Here is a 14,217-nt window from a genome sequence, read left to right as displayed (position 1 = left end):
GCACACAATATGAAATTGTTTATTTGATACATCGAAGTCATATTGGTCAAGTGAAAACACATTAGGCAGACATCATCATTATTAATTCAATTAGCTGCCATGTTTTTCTTTCAAATTGACCAAATGACTTTTGCTTCCACGTAGGTTAGAGGAAACCCCTCAAATAAGTCACGTTTCTTCATGTATTTCCAAATAAAAACCATAAGGGCATCCTAAATGTATATATAAGCACAAACAACATGCTCTAATATGTTAGCACACTTTTTTATTGCTCCGTTGCTTGTATATTAACTATTCTTTTAACTCCTGCAAAGTTTAACTAATTTAGACAACTGTTCTTGTAATGGATTGGAATGCCACTAAAATCAGGAAACCAGGATATATAAACTGAAGATAACATTTTCACACAACAAAATCTAGTGGATTAGAATATGGCTACTTATAGATAACACACAAAATAATAAAAGTTCTTTTTTATTTATTTTTTATTTACGTGATTGCACTGAAGGGGAAAACATAGCTTATTGATGGGATGGTCAGTTGACAGATTTTTGCTTTTTTTATGATGGGAAAAGTTGTGTGTTTCTGAATGTCTAAAAGATGGTGCATATTCTCAACCCTAGCTATCCACATTGAGTGCACATATTTGTGACACTGGGCTAAATAGAGCTTTATAAGGGACTCAACCCTTGCCCTTATAATCCTTTAGCATGTGTAGGGTCCAGAAAGCTTTACAATGTCCATTAGAAATGGGTGAACAGTTTTAATGAATGCACAAGACCTTCTATGGATTAAAAAACCCACCTACCATTTTAAAAGTATCATCTTTTATCTGATTCCAATTTCAAGGGCTAAAGCTTTATCATTAGACATTTTTTTTCATTTGTTAGAATGAGATTGCTATGGAAGGTGTAAAAAATGCATAAGCTATGGAGAGACAATGCACTAATTGTGACACGCAGAATATCACGTGGAAATCCTGTGGTGATAGGTTATGGGTCACTTGGACATCATTGGAGCTAATTGCTTCTATCTCATGACTAATCAGTTTTACAATACTGGTAGAGAGTCACAGAGTAGACTTTACTGCAGTTGTAATAAATATTTATTCTTAAACATATGCTACAAATATGTAAATATAGAAACCAAAATAAAGAGATGTGTGAGTTGGTGCTAGCAGTGTCTTCAAATAGATATTTTAAATACATTGTCCTCAAAATCAAAGTATTTTCAGATTTTAAAATCATGGTAAACTCAGATAATATAAAAGTAATAATATAAAAATATGTTAGATTTTATTGCAACCTTCATTCATTTAATCTTTTTATGAACCGTATAAAAGATATGCTTTAATCAGACATCGTTTTCTTATTGTACCTCCGTCCTCCCCTCACTAGACTGCATTTTTCTTTCTATGCAGGATCCAGTCACATTGCGTGCCGTCATATGACACTCCATCTGATTGGATGCCACAAAGAAGAAGAAAAAAAAGCAGTGTAGTGAGGGGAGGACGGAGGTGCAATAAGAGAAAGATTTCTGATTAAAGCATATCTTTTGAACGTAGTTTTAGATTATTACTTTTATATTATCAGAGTTTGCCATCACTTTAAGAATATTATGCATTTAAAAAAATAATAATAATAGTTTATAGTTAAACCTATTTTCCATTAATTATTTGTCACTGCCTTCCCCTGCAACACACTGATTGATAAACCTTGTATATAAATACACACACTATTTATGCTGTTTCTATAATTTTACTGTGTCAAAATATTTTCTGTGTTCCTTGAAAAAGAATAAGAAAATTGAAATGTAACAGTGATTATGAAATGAAATGGTTTACATGGCAAATGTGAATTGTTTATTAATAACACAGTATAAATGAATAGCTTGCGGTTAATGGCACAGTTAGATAGAAATGCCATGCAGGGAACATGAGCTGGGCAGCTACAGGTGATTCTGCACATTCTTTATATAGATCAAGAAAAGGAATTTGGTTTTGTGTTGCCCTTTTGCATGCCATTGTATTACACCTGCCAAAAGCATGGTCTAACAAAAATAATCTGATTAAACCCTTATCTGCCAAAAGAGATTATGGTTACCTCGTGCAAACATTTAATAGTTTGATATCATCTGGTTTATGATTAGGCATGCTAAAGGGACAGGCACCAGAAATGAATCACTGCATTCTCAATGATCTGCTTACAAAATGAATGTGTTTTTTAAAACATTTAAAACTGTAATTTTCTTGTAAAAGTTGCATTGTTTGCAGCAGGCCCGGGACTACTACAAAATCCTTGCAAACCCTTGTTTTTCATTTTTCTCTGCTGTGGCCAAATAGGACTCTTGCTCTGATTAAGAAGTCACTGGGTAATATGTTGCTAGGTTGGAACTGAATCCTACAGAATGCAAGTCAGTCTTTCTGGGGTGGTGGGAACCCCCCCCCCCCTCCCAATGTTCAGAGTTAGATTAAAGGAATATGAAACTCAATTTTAAGCAACTTTTTAATTTACTCTTATTAACAATTTTTACATTTCGCCACCAATCAGCAAGCTCCACCCAGGTGCTGATTGGGTTTGTTAGGTTTTATTTCCACTTTTTTTGCTTCATTGACTTCTATGGGGGCATACGTTAACGTGATCACGATATTCGAAGTATGTCTTTTTGTGCACATCTGGTTAGCACGTGAGTGAATATGTTTTTTACTTTAAACTTGTAACATGAGTGCTACTCAACAATCGCAAAAATCTTACTTCTAACGGAGTTAGCACAGGAGCGGGATCGTTAAATAATGCTCCACTTGTAATCTGGCCCATTAGTATTGAGGTTATTATTCCCCACCTCCCTGTAGTCATGGGGGCCACCAAGTTAAAATCTTTCACTGTAATCCAGTACTGTTGTGTTTGCACATGTGCAGCAAATCTCCTTCAGATACTTGCAGTGTAACCTAGGTTACAAATATACTTTGTATTTTTTTTATGTGTTTTGCACTCAAGCGCAACACAAAATAGCTTTGAAAAATTTTGCACTTTTGGAAACCTGATGAAAATGATATTGAAATGAGGTATTTAATTTAGCCATATACCTATAACATTTATGATAAAGGTTTAGTATTATCGAAAAGGTTTTAAAATGGATTTATAAGGATATGAAATATGACAAGGTATGGGATTGGAAAGGGCTCAAAGGTGCATATGACTGTGTGTGTGTAGATGTACAGCACTGTGCCAGATTTTAGGCAGGTGTGAAAAAATGCTGTAAGAATGCTTTTAAAAATAGAAATGATAATAGTTTATTTTTTATCAATTAACTAAATGCAATGTGAGTGAACAGAAGAAAAATCTAAATCAAGTCAATATTTGGTGCGACCACCCTTTGGAAATGCAATCACGAGATTGCAGTGTTCTTTACGCTCAAATCCATATTACATGTGATACACTGTTCAAATTATTGTTTGCGCCAATTTGCAGTAATTTACGTTCCCCATATTTTCTATGGGTAGCGTTGAGCGGTAATGTGTACTTGTATTGCAAGTTGAAAGTAATCACATTTACTGCTTCAACTTAAAGAGTTTGTCCAGAGGAGAAACAGTTGCCCTAAACTACACTTTGAACCCCTAAACTGCCACCCCCCACATCACAAACTACCTCTTTACACTATTAACAAATAAACCCTCACCCCCCCCCACCGCAAAGTAAACTTCTACACTGTTAACCCCTAAACCCTCAGCCCCCCACATTGCAAAGTCCCCACTACTTTAATAACTCCTAAACTGCCAGCCCCCCTTATTGCAAAGTCCCCTTCCCACTACACTAATAACCCCTGAACCACCAGCCCCATACATCACAAAGTCCCCAATACACCATTAACCCCTAAATCCCCAGCCCCAATGCAAATTAACCAACTAACATCTAAACCACCCTAACCTAATACCCCCTAAATTAACACAAAATAGACTTTACCAAAAAAAAACTAACTACCTTTAAAAAAAATAACCACTCTAAAAGGGCATTTGGCTGGGCATAAGAGGGCATTTTACTCTTTTGCTGTCCATAGGGGAAAAAAAATGCACCAAAAAAACCCCAAACCCCCCCCCCCACTAATACCCAAGATGGTATTCACCAAAGATGATAGAGGTGCTCTATCTTCATCCCGGTGTTAGTCCTTCATCACGGCGTCAGGTCCATCTTCTTATCATCATACCGGTGGTGGCAGCCACGGAGGCGGTCTTCATTCATCTTCAGATCTTCAACACGGAGGTCCTCTTCATGCGGTCACCAACCGCACACTGAATTTTGAATACGAGGTACCCCTTTTATATAGGGGTACCCTTGCATTCCTATTGGCTGATTTTCACGTTCAAATTCAAGCCAATAGAATGAAAGTTTTTTTCTATATGTTCGATTTATTCATAAATAAATATTTTTATATGTATTTATCTAATTTTTTTTGTACAATATATATCTATACTAATATATATAGATGATTACATAATATAGGCATAGATCTATACAATTATATTTATAGGAATATCTTTTTATAAATACATAGGAAAATTTGTAGTAAATATACACTATAAAACTTTATTAAGTATGAATATTGCATAAATATGCTTTTACGTGTTTTCATCTACTTAACTGCAAAGGGCTCCAATGCTCTAATATATATGTCTATGTATGTATGTATACATATGTATTTATGTGTTTATATGTGTATATATGTTTATAAATACATATATACACATTTAAATGCATAAATACATATGTACACATATAAACACACACATATATGTATACATATACATTTTTAAAGGTGTATATGTATGTATCTCTATGTTAAAGCCCTTTGCCTGCCTTTTTATTTTATAGCACCTGAGATCTCATATGTTTGAGCCTTTATAACTTTTGTGTGCAATATTTATTTTTATAACTTTTATTAGATACTGTTATTACGAGGGTAACTATACTTTGTAATTTTTTGTATGTGTTTTGTGCAACTTTTATGTCTGTGAAACAGTTAACCAGAGCTCTGAAGAAATGTAAATTGCAATTGCGCTCAAGCGATCGTCTTTACTTTAAACTCGCAATACCAGCGGTAAGCCCAATGACCGCAAAAACCCACAATAAATCCTTTATTGCTCGTGCACAGATGTTTGTGCTCTACTAGTAATCTGGCTGTAGGTGACATATAACCAGACACTACTGGTATCACTTCTTCAAGCCCATCCATCACATTAACACATTTTTGAATAGTGAATTACTAGATGAGGTACAAAAGACTCTTGTACAGTGACAAAAAAGCTTGTGTTTAAGGGGAATATTTATCAAAGCGTCAACTATGTTGCATTAGCGGGTGTCAATACGCTCGCCTAACATCGCCAAACATCGCAGCCGCGGATCTAAATACGATCTCTATATTTATAAAAAAGCCATCAAAAACACGCGCACTAAGTACGGGGCGATGAGCATTGGACTGTTATTAATGAACAGTCATCGATGACGCTGTTATTCGTGTTTTCCCAACTTTATTTATACCAACTAAACTGCTACAAAGTACACTAACACCCATAAACTACCTATTAACCCTTAAACCGCAGCCCTCCCGCATCGCCACCACTATAATAAACCTTTTAACCCCTCATCTGCAGCTCCCGACATCGCCGCCACTAATATAAATATTAACCCCTATTCCGCCGACACTAAATAAACTTATAAACCCCTAAACCTCTGGCCTCCCACATCACCACCACTAACTAAACCTATTAACCCCTAAACCGTCAGCCCCCACATCGCCAAAAACTAAATTACGCTATTAACCCCTAAACCTAACAACCCTAAAATTACAAGATCCCTATCTTAATATAAATTAAAACTTACCTGTAGAATTAAAACTAATTTTAAACTATAAATTAACCTACCCTAACTATTATACTAAAATTAAATTAAACTACCAATTAATTAAAATAAATTACTTATTAAAAAACCTAACTCTACTAAAAGTATTTTAATATACAATTAAACATTATTACAAAGTCCTAAATTACAAAAAAACAAACAAAAAACACTTATGGCTAGATTTAGAGTTTTGTCGGTAACGACCCGCGTAGCTAACGCTGGCTTTTTTCTGGCCGCACCTTTAAAATAACTCTGGTATTGAGAGTCCACAGAATGGCTGCGTTAGGCTCCAAAAAAGGAGCGTACAGCATATTTAACGCCACTGCAACTCTCGATACCAGAGTTGCTTACGGACGCGGCCAGCCTCAAAAACGTGCTCGTGCACGATTCCCCCATAGGAAACAATGGGGCTGTTTGAGCTGAAAAAAACCTAACACCTGCAAAAAAGCCGCGTTCAGCTCCTAACGCAGCCCCATTGTTTGCTATGGGGAAACACTTCCTACGTCTGCACCTAACACTCTAACATGTACCCCGAGTCTAAACACCCCTAGCCTTACACTTATTAACCCCTAATCTGCCGCCCCCGCTATCGCTGACCCCTGCATATTATTATTAACCCCTAATCTGCCGCTCCGTAAACCGCCGCTACTTACATTATCCCTATGTACCCCTAATTTGCTGCCCCTAACACCGCCGACCCCTATATTATATTTATTAACCCCTAATCTTCCCCCCACAACGTCGCCTCCACCTGCCTACACTTATTAACCCCTAATCTGCCGACCGGACCTGAGCGCTACTATAATAAAGTTATTAACCCCTAATCCGCCTCACTAACCCTATAATAAATAGTATTAACCCCTAATCTGCCCTCCCTAACATCGCCGACACCTAACTTCAATTATTAACCCCTAATCTGCCGACTGGAGCTCACCGCTATTCTAATAAATGTATTAACCCCTAAAGCTAAGTCTAACCCTAACACTAACACCCCCCTAAATTAAATATAATTTTAATCTAACGAAATTAATTAACTCATATTAAATAAATTATTCCTATTTAAAGATAAATACTTACCTGTAAAATAAATCCTAATATAGCTACAATATAAATTATATTTATATTATAGCTATTTTAGGATTAATATTTATTTTACAGGTAACTTTGTATTTATTTTAACCAGGTACAATAGCTATTAAATAGTTAAGAACTGTTTAATAGCTAAAATAGTTAAAATAATTACAAATTTACCTGTAAAATAAATCCTAACCTAAGTTACAATTAAACCTAACACTACACTATCAATAAATAAATTAAATAAAATACCTACAATTACCTACAATTAAACCTAACACTACACTATCAATAAATTAATTAAATACAATACCTACAAATAACTACAATTAAATAAACTAACTAAAGTACAAAAAATAAAAAAAGAACTAAGTTACAAAAAATAATAAAATATTTACAAACATAAGAAAAATATTACAACAATTTTAAACTAATTACACCTACTCTAAGCCCCCTAATAAAATAACAAAGCCCCCCAAAATAAAAAAATGCCCTACCCTATTCTAAATTACTAAAGTTCAAAGCTATTTTACCTTACCAGCCCTTAACAGGGCCCTTTGCAGGGCATGCCCCAAGAAGTTCAGCTCTTTTGCCTGTAAAAAAAAACATACAATACCCCCCCAAAATTACAACCCACCACCCACATACCCCTAATCTAACCCAAACCCCCCTTAAATAAACCTAACACTAAGCCCCTGAAGATCTTCCTACCTTATCTTCACCATACCAGGTTCATTGATCGATCCAGAAGAGCTCCTCCGATGTCCTGATCCAAGCCCAAGCGGGGGGCTGAAGAGGTCCATGATCCGGCTGAAGTCATCATCCAAGCGGGAGCTGAAGAGGTCCATGATCCGGATGAAGTCTTCATCCAAGCGGGAGCTGAAGAGGTCCATGATCCGGATGAAGTCTTCTATCAATGGCATCTTCAATCTTCTTTCTTCAGGAGCCATCATCTTCCATCCGACGCGGAACATCCATCCTGGCCGAAGACTGAACGACGAATGACGGTTCCTTTAAATGACGTCATCCAAGATACCACCACCCACATAGCCCTAATCTAACCGAAACCCCCCTTAAATAAACCTAACACTAAGCCCCTGAAGATCTCCCTACCTTATCTTCACCATGCCGGGTATCACCGATCCGTCCAGAAGAGGCTCCATAGTCTTCATCCAAGCTCAAGCGGGGGCTGAAGAGGTCCATCATCGGGCTGAAGCGGTCCATCATCCGGCTGAAGTCTTGATCCAAGCGGGGGCTGAAGAGGTCCATCATCCGGCTGAAGAGGTCCATCATCCGGCTGAAGAGGTCCATCATCCAGCTGAAGTCTTGATCCAAGCGGGGGCTGAAGAGGTCCATCATCCGTCTGAAGTCTTCTATCAAGCGGCATCTTCAATCTTCTTTCTTCCGGCTCCATCTTTATCCCGCCGACGCGGAACATCCATCCTGGCTGACGACTTCCCAATGAATGACAGTTCCTTTAAGGGACGTCATCCAAGATGGCGTCCCTCGAATTCCGATTGGCTGATAGGATTCTATCAGCCAATCGGAATTAAGGTAGGAATATTCTGATTGGCTGATGGAATCAGCCAATCAGAATCAAGTTCAATCCGATTGGCTGATCCAATCAGCCAATTAGATTGAGCTCGTATTCTATTGGCTGTTCCGATCAGCCAATAGAATGCAAGCTCAATCTGATTGGCTGATTCCATCAGCCAATCAGAATATTCCTACCTTAATTCCGATTGGCTGATAGAATCCTATCAGCCAATCGGAATTCGAGGGACACCATCTTGGATGACGTCATTTAAAGGAACCGTCATTCGTCGTTCAGTCGTCGGCCAGGATGGATGTTCCGCGTCGGATGGAAGATGATGGCTCCCGAAGAAAGAAGATTGAAGATGCCGTTGATAGAAGACTTCATCCGGATCATGGACCTCTTCAGCTCCCGCTTGGATGAAGACTTCATCCGGATCATGGACCTTTTCAGCTCCCGCTTGGATGAAGACTTCATCCGGATCATGGACCTCTTCAGCTCCCGCTTGGATGATGACTTCAGCCGGATCATGGACCTCTTCAGCCCCCCGCTTGGGCTTGGATCAGGACATCGGAGGAGCTCTTCTGGATCAATCGGTGAACCTGGTATGGTGAAGATAAGGTAGGAAGATCTTCAGGGGCTTAGTGTTAGGTTTATTTAAGGGGGGTTTGGGTTAGATTAGGGGTATGTGGGTGGTGGGTTGTAATGTTGGGGGGGGGTATTGTATGTTTTTTTTTACAGGCAAAAGAGCTGAACTTCTTGGGGCATGCCCCGCAAAGGGCCCTGTTCAGGGCTGGTAAGGTAAAAGAGCTTTGAACTTTAGTAATAGGGTAGGGCATTTTTTTATTTTGGGGGGCTTTGTTATTTTATTAGGGGGCTTAGAGTAGGTGTAATTAGTTTAAAATTGTTGTAATATTTTTCTTATGTTTGTAAATATTGTATTATTTTTTGTAACTTAGTTATTTTTTATTTTTTGTACTTTAGTTAGTTTATTTCATTGAAGTTATTTGTAGGTATTGTATTTAATTAATTTATTGATAGTGTAGTGTTAGGTTTAATTGTATGTAATTGTAGGTATTTTATTTAATTTATTTATTGATAGTGTAGTGTTAGGTTTAATTGTAACTTAGGTTAGGATTTATTTTACAGGTATTTGTAATTATTTTAACTATTTTAGCTATTAAATAGTTCTTAACTATTTAATAGCTATTGTACCTGGTTAAAATAAATACAAAGTTATCTGTAAAATAAATATAAATCCTAAAATAGCTATAATATAATTATAATTTATATTGTAGCTATATTAGGATTTATTTTACAGGTAAGTATTTATCTTTAAATAGGAATAATTTATTTAATATGAGTTAATTAATTTTGTTAGATTAAAATTATATTTAACTTAGGGGGGTGTTAGGGTTAGGGTTAGACTTAGCTTTAGGGGTTAATACATTTATTAGAATAGCGGTGAGCTCCAGTCGCAGATTAGGGGTTAATGTTTGAAGTTAGGTGTCGGCGATGTTAGGGAGGGCAGATTAGGGGTTAATACTATTTATTATAGGGTTAGTGAGGCGGATTAGGGGTTAATAACTTTATTATAATAGCGGTGCGGTCCGGACGGCAGATTAGGGGTTAATAAGTGTAGGCAGGTGGAGGCGACGTTGAGGGCGGCAGATTAGGGGTTAATAAATATAATATAGGGGTCGGCGGTGTTAGGGGCAGCAGATTAGTGGTACATAGCTATAATGTAGGTGGCGGCGCTTTGCGGTCGGCAGATTAGGGGTTAATTCTTGTAGGTAGCTGGCGGCGACATTGTGGGGGGCAGGTTAGGGGTAAATAAATATAATATAGGGGTCGGCGGTGTTAGGGGCAGCAGATTAGGGGTACATAAGTATAACGTAGGTGGCGGTCGGCAGATTAGGGGTTAAAAAAAATGTAATCGAGTGTCGGCGATGTGGGGGGACCTCGGTTTAGGGGTACATAGGTAGTTTATGGGTGTTAGTGTACTTTTGAGCACAGTAGTTAAGAGCTTTATGAACCGGCGTTAGCCCAGAAAGCTCTTAACTACTGACTTTTTTCTGCGGCTGGAGTTTTGTCGTTAGAATTCTATCGCTCACTTCAGACACGACTCTAAATACCGGAGTTAGAAAGATCCCATTGAAAAGATAGGATACGCAATTTACGTAAGGGGATCTGCGGTATGGAAAAGTTGCGGATGAAAAGTGAGCGTTAGACCCTTTTTTGAGTGACTCCAAATACCGGTGGTAGCCTAAAACCAGCGTTAGGAGCCTCTAAAGCTGGTTTTCACGGCTACCGCCAAACTCCAAATCTAGGCCTATGTTACAAAAATAACAAACACTAAATTGTGAAAAATAACAAACGAAATTATCCAAAATATTTTTTTTACATCTAATCTAATAGCCCTATCAAAATGAAAAAGGCCCCCCAAAATAAAATAAAAAACCCTAGCCTACAATAAACTACCAAAGGGCCCTGTAAAAAAAAAAAAAAACACAACAGTAAAACCCACCACACAACCAACCCCCCCCAAATAAAAACCCTAACACTAAAAAAAAAAAAAACTAAGCTAAGTCAGGCATTCCTTGGCCGTTCCCCCTATGCCTTTAAATGTTCTTTCACAGCTGCAGACAAGTGCTTAGTAATTTGTTTGTAGTGAGCACTGTTCTGAGCCGCAGCAGGATTACAGTTCCTGACTTCTTACTCTCTTACTACAGAGATTTATTCACTCAAGCCTAACTTTATCTTCTACCTGGGAAAACCTTTAATTTTCGTCTGCCTCCCTGAAACTGCTAACTTTGGCATTTGAATCTAATTAGAGGAACGAATAATTTGCACCAGCGTGGATATTCCTATCTGGAGACAAGTTGTCTGTTGCTCCCTGCACTGACTAATCTTCTACCTATGTAACTAATCTTGTCATCGTCCAGCCTCTCTCCCTTCTCGGAAGAATCCGCTCTCATCCTCCTAACTGCGGACACCGCAGCTCCTCCTCCGCCTCACTAGAGCGGTCAGCTGTGCACAGACCCGAAACCACTCACCGGGAGATCAGCTGTTTCACTTTCCATCTGCGCTGAACTGAAATCCTACAGCGTGAGTAATCTGCAGCTCCTCTCCTCTCTCTCAAGTCATAGTCGGCATGAGAACTCTGCGTGTGTGAACGCATATTGGTGCAATATCAGCTCTCACATTGTTTCCTACTATGTCAACTGGGAGAATCACTACTTACCCAAATATAGGTATAAACACTCAGGAATCAGCCTAAAGAGCAGAGCCTCTTAATCTCAATTGCAGCATTTCTTAAAGGGGAAGTTACCACCATCTAGTATCATATCTTAAAGGGGTCATTACCACATATTCATATATACCCTTTTTGACAATATTACTTCTGATTGTCATACAGGCATTTGCAGTACTGGTTACTACTCTGTATCTATTTGAACAGAGTAACTTATTCGGTACAATCCCAATAACTTCACTCACTGTCTAATCTGTATCCCATATAAATCAGGGACAGCAGGAGGTAAAGTGATACAAAATCTTACAAGGTCTACAGTTGAGTTCCATTCATTTAAATCCGCACATATCCTCACACTACCCATTGACCTGAAAAGGGCATTTGGATGGGCATTGCCCTTAAACGGGCATTTAGCTCTTTTACATGGCCCAAACCCTAAACTAAACTAAAACCCACCCAAAAGATTTAAAAAGAAAATCCTAACACTAACCCCTGAAGATCCCCTTACAGTTCTGAAGTCCCGACATCCAGATGAAGAAGTCTTCATCCAGGTGGCGATGTCTTTATCCATCCAGGCGGAAGAAGTCTTCATCCAAGCGGCATCTTCTATCTTCATCCCGGAGGCGTGAAGCAAGTCCATCCTGAAGACATTCGACGCGGAGCTCCTCTTCTTATGGTCGCCGCCATAAACTGAAGCTTCAATGCAAGGGACGCGATTCAAGATGGCGTCTCTTGCATTCCTATTAGTTGATTTGAGTGTTAAATTCAAATCAGCCAATAGGAAGTGAGCTTCTGAAATCCTATTGGCTGTTCAAATCAGCCAATAGAATTTCAGTAGCTCTCATCCTATTGGCTGATTTGAACAGCCAATAGGATTTCAGAACATAAACTTTCATTGCTTTCCGACTCCCATTGATTTCTATGGCATCCGCAGCCTCAAGGGTGGTGGTTTGAAAACCAGGTACGATGCGTCGGAATAGCCACAAGCGTACCTGTTAAAAGTTTGATAAATTAAAAAAAAAAGTGTAAAATAGAGGCAAATGTGTAATGATGTAAGCATCGATCTGCGTCGGATTGAGATTTCAGGATCGTATGTTATGTCACAAATTTCAACATTTGCCGATCTTGACCCTTTGATAGCTAGGTCGGATCAAGCTCGCAATAAATCTGATGCGGAATTCAAGCGTATTATTATTTGACTGTAAAGCCCACAACGTAACCCAACCTTACTGGAAACACAAGTGGGGCATCACGTAGATTATCATTTGAGTAAAATCTGATGTCCCCAAAGTACCCAAAAAGTAGTATACTCACAAATTTTCCGTGGAATGAGGTAACTTGTATCCTTGTGGCAAACAGCTCACACCAAAGGGTCAATTTATTAAATGCCAGGCAGACATGATTCGCTGTAGCGAATCATGTTCGCTCGGTATTGCTAAATTCCGACAGCATACGCTAGCAGGGGGTGTCAATCATCCCGATCGTCTCTGATTGGGCTGTTGCATTCTGCCACCTTAAAGGTAGCGGAGAAGTTAAGGAGCAGCGGTCGCTTCTTAACTTCTGTTTCCGGCGAGCCGGAAACTACAGGTGTAGAGAGCAGCATCCGCTGTTTATTAAATCTACCCCATTGCTCCAAATTCAAATGTTAAAATATTTACTGAAAATTAGAAAATTGCTTAAATTACGTCACAAACAGCATATTGGTATGCGCTAGGGCAATGTGGAGGATATTTGTCATCTGGGTCTTCCACACCAGGGGAGAGAATGGGCCACAAGGGAAGTCTTTGAGAACAACATGCCCTCCCACTCCTCAAATTGCCCACCACTGATTTAAAACTCTCTATTTTAATTTTTCTGCCCAACTTTTGTACCAGACCTAACATATTTTTTTTCCATTTGGCTGTGAAATAGTTATAGACTTACTGTTTTCCCTATAAATATGTTGGGAAATGAATGTATCTATCAGGGAATATTTTCAGGATTAAATCACTTGTGCAATCACTGATGCAACCAGTTGGATTTTATCTCATCTGAATCATAATGGCAGATTATCTTGGAATGAGTCAGAGAAGAGGAAATCCATATATATATATATATATTTATAAGCAAATTGCCTTGAATTTCTGACACTAGACTTCCTTACCACCTTTAAGTAAAGTCTAGTCCTGATGAACAAATTACTGTAAAACATTCAAATACGCCAACAAGCTTTGTTAGCTTAATAATGCAACAGAATTACCTCCAAGGTCCTGTATTTTTATGTTCTGCCTGACTAACTATACAGACATAAATCCCAAAGAGGGAGCAGATTTAATCAGCTCTAAAACAGTTTGTCCAGGACAGGGTTCAGCAACCTTGGCTCTCCTGATGTTTTGGAACTACATTTCCCATGATACTCAGACAGCCTAAAGAAAGTCTTAGCATCATGGGAAATGTCGTTCCAAAACATCTGGAGAGCCAAG

The 14,217-nt window shown here is 38.4% G+C and overlaps 1 protein-coding gene across 3 annotated transcripts in view; it reads left to right on the top strand.

Annotated features, from left to right (window-relative positions):
• WNT7B (Wnt family member 7B) overlaps nucleotides 1-14,217 on the top strand; it is a 246,008-nt gene that overhangs the window by 120,161 nt on the left and 111,630 nt on the right. The gene's annotated exons all lie outside the window — the stretch shown is intronic.

This window comes from Bombina bombina, chromosome 6 (genome assembly GCF_027579735.1).
Source record: "Bombina bombina isolate aBomBom1 chromosome 6, aBomBom1.pri, whole genome shotgun sequence".
In the NCBI taxonomy this organism is placed as follows: domain Eukaryota; kingdom Metazoa; phylum Chordata; class Amphibia; order Anura; family Bombinatoridae; genus Bombina; species Bombina bombina.
Note: the sequence above shows the minus strand (reverse complement) of the source record. Positions and strands in the feature narration are given on the sequence as shown.